Here is a 3,855-nt window from a genome sequence, read left to right as displayed (position 1 = left end):
TTTTTGTAAAGGTTTAGATTTTTTTTTTGGTTTGAAATGTTGATTTGAAGTGTCAGTTTTTGAATTATTATTACTAGTCAAACCTGAACACAGAGAAAGCATTTTGTTACACAAAACACAATTCTATAAAAATGTAACAAAAATGAACAGAAATGTTTTATCAGAGCTTAATCCTTTTGGGTTTGATCTGATTTCAACCTCTTATTTCAGTTTTCTGACTCGTTTCTGGCTATATGGTTATAGCCATACCAATTAATTTGAGTGTGTATAATTGTGTATGTTTGTGTGTCTCTGTGAGTGTTTGTAAGTGACTGTGTGTTTGAGTGAGTGTGTCTGTTTTGCACTCTTGATGTTTTATAGTGTAACCCCTTTCTTGCTGTTAACTTTTTTACTGCATTGTAGTTGAATTATTGCTTTTATTTTACATATTTGCTGTGTTACGGTCACACCAGTTCATAGGTTTGTGTGTGTATAAGTGTGTGTGTACGCGTGTGTGTGTGTGCGCGTGCGTGAGTGGATGTGTTGGTTTTGCACTCTTGATGTTTTAAGAGTTCACCCTGTCATTGCTGTGTACTTTTTTTCTGCATTGTGTCAGATTTGTAGATTGTACACACAAAAATTCCACAAGTGTGACTATTTTTTTTTACAACCACTCGAACAGTCCGCTCGAATCATGCCCTCAGTTTTTTGTGTGTGTTCACAGTCCAAATGCCATAAAAGTCACCAAGTTTCGTACCATTCCAATGAAGCTGTGATTTTTAAAAATTCAAAACAGTGACCGAAGAGCACCAGTTAAACATTTAGACAAAGTCTTATAAATATATAAAATTTGCATATGTGTTCTTTGTTGCGTATCCTGACACATCAAGCTTTTATGGCTCATATGACAAAGGAAAATATGGAGCTCATACTCGGAGAAAAAAAAAAACACTTCAGTTTTATTCAGAGGCCCATACTGAGAAAACAAATATGTAATTTGCAATTCATGATATTCGATCAAAAAGTAAGATAAAATTCTGACAGCTTGTAATCAATAAGATCTTTATAACAATATAGTAGACAAAAAAATGCATATAAATATCAGCCGTCACTTTACATCTCCCAATAATTTTTCTTAGCAGTGTTCATAAAACCAAGCAGTTAACTTAAATATCATCTTACTCTGTGTTTTTTTCCTTTGGGGCAAAACATAATGCAATGCAATACAATGATGATTGAGAGATGCACAAATAAACATTTCTCAACACTCATATTTTAACATGGGTTTACTTTATCATCTATTCTTCAAGTTGCTTCATCTTAAAATATTACTAACAAGTTATTTTTAAGTTTACTTAAAAAAAAATCATTAAAGGTTCCACAACAAAAAGAAATGTGTACCAGAACCTGAAGGGCAACATTTTTAGAATTACACTAAAAGGTCTTAAAGGGATAGTTGACCCAAAAATGAAAATTCTGTCATTAATTACTCACCCTCATGTCATTCCAAGCCCGTAAGACCTTCATTCATCTTTGAAGCACAAATTAAGATATTTTATATGAAATCCAAGAGCTTTCTGACCCTGCATAGACAGCAATGCAAATGAAATGTTCCCAGACCCAGAAACGTAGTAAGGACATCGTTAAAGCACGTGCATGTGTTGTTTACATGCAGAGGAAAGCACGCACGTGTGTCGTGATACTCTCCATAATGGCGGCAGACAGGATGAAGAGGAGAATAATTGTTGAATGAGTTGTTATTTTTGTTTTCTTTGTGCGCAAAAAGTATTCTCGTAACTTCATAAAAGTACAGTTGAACCACTGATGTCACATGTCCTTGCTACCTTTCTGGGCCTGGGAACATTTCAGTTGCATTGCTGTCTATGCAGGGTCAGAAAGCTCTTGGATCTCATCAAAAATATCTTAATTTGTGTTCCAAAGATGAACGTTTTGATTCATGTTTTGATCATGATAATTTAGCGACCTTATTTAATGAATTTAGAGGTCATATAATAATATTTTGTGTGCATGCTTTCCATTCATTTCAAGATAAATAAAAAACAGATTTTGAAGCATATAAATCTGTCATTCTAATGCTTGCCTTTAAGGTGACATAAGAAAAACACTTAAACACTGATTTCAGATGTTTTATGCATTTCCAACTAAGATGTGTTTTTGCATACACATGAAGTAATATGTTTGCAGGTACAGCACCTCAGAATCTTCTCTCACACACAGCTCAGCTAGCATGCTAGGTGTCTTTACACAGTCCCTAGGGTTCATAATCTCTATCCGTGGCCAACATTTGATCTTATTTTGGGCTTGTCCTGGGGTAGACTCAGGGTGCTCATCACGGTCGTGGCCTTAGATAGCTGCAGGTCAGCAGTGTACCCTGATCCTGTGACATGCAAGGACAGATGCACTGACTGCACGTCTCACTCTGCTTTGAACACATTCTCCCTCCTGACCTTGCATGATACAGCACACAAACCTTTACTGGTATTGGATTTCTCAATGGTATGGAATATAGAACAGCAATGCAGAGAGGTTTTACTGCAAAAGGATTATTTAAGAATGCATCATAAAACGGTTATATTTGCAGACAGACCATTCATAATGATATTACTTTGCATGAATTGGTCTGCTTATGCTGCTCCACGTCTAGTCACAACTAAGTGAGACTTTTAATAGACCCAAGTCATTTCCCACAACTTAAAACTTTCAAAATAGAGTTTTCTTCTTTTTATTTTTATCATCAGCTGAACAATCAGTATGTTGTTAAACAGCAGAACAATCTCCTGAACTGAACGAGTTGCACTTATTCCTCACAGACTCGTTTTCATTCCTCTCAAAAAATACATGTGGCACATCCATGACAAAGGTCTATCATCTAACAGAAGAAGAGTTAGGCTAGTTTTCAGAAAGTATGTCATAATATATATGTGCTCATGTTGCAGCACTGACTGTTTTGAAATCCTAGTAAACTCAGGCTGGCATTGCTGCGGACATCTCTCAGTGAATAGTGAAATCTCCTCTGACTCAGCGGCCATCATTTACCTGTCCGTCTCCTGCTCAACAACACCTCGAAAGAGTCTACAACCTACCGCAGTCATTTTATTAGCCCCTAAATGAGTCTAATAGGACTTAAGACGACATAATTATGATATTCTTAATTTAAGGCACACTTACAGTCTTAATTTGACAGTCATAATTTGAAAAGGTACCTTTTTTTCAGAGTTACAGTACTCTCATGAAAAAAAATGTTACCTTTTCAAAAGGTAGCCTACACGTTTGTACCTTAGGTACTAATATGTAGGTCTACTAGTAAAGCCCAATACAAAGGTCACAAGGGGAATCAGAAAGTTAGGCAGAAGAATTACCGGAAATAAAATGGCTCCTCGCTGGTAGCTGGTGAGATGCTGTGTGCTGCGGAGATAATCAGAAAAGAGTAGTGAAGAACGGTCATTTAAAATCACGTTTACAAATATGTGCAAAACTAACATTTGACCTATAATCACAATTTGGTATCAGTACACGCTGAAGAAAATCAAGGATTTTATTGTTTAATAATAAAATAATGAAATAAAAGTAAATGTAAAAGTATTAATGTTTAAATTTCAACAAGATATACGTAAGACTTCTAAATAAATACATCCAGTATTATTTACCTGTACACTTTTCAATGTGTTTTTTTCTGGTATTTCAATGAGCACGGGAGATCTGGAGAAATTGTGGATCCTTTCTCCAAAGCCTGAGCTTCAGCATTTGTGCGTTAGCACTCTGCCATCTAGTGAGCAATTCTTTAATGATACCATATCATCACCAACGTTTATAGAGAAATTATTCTTTAAAACACAAACACACACACACACACAC

Source organism: Sinocyclocheilus rhinocerous, unplaced genomic scaffold, assembly GCF_001515625.1.
Source record: "Sinocyclocheilus rhinocerous isolate Xijiao unplaced genomic scaffold, SAMN03320098_v1.1 scaffold2849, whole genome shotgun sequence".
NCBI lineage: Eukaryota > Metazoa > Chordata > Actinopteri > Cypriniformes > Cyprinidae > Sinocyclocheilus > Sinocyclocheilus rhinocerous.
The sequence above is the reverse complement of the archived record's forward strand: the minus strand, read 5'-3'. Positions refer to the sequence as shown.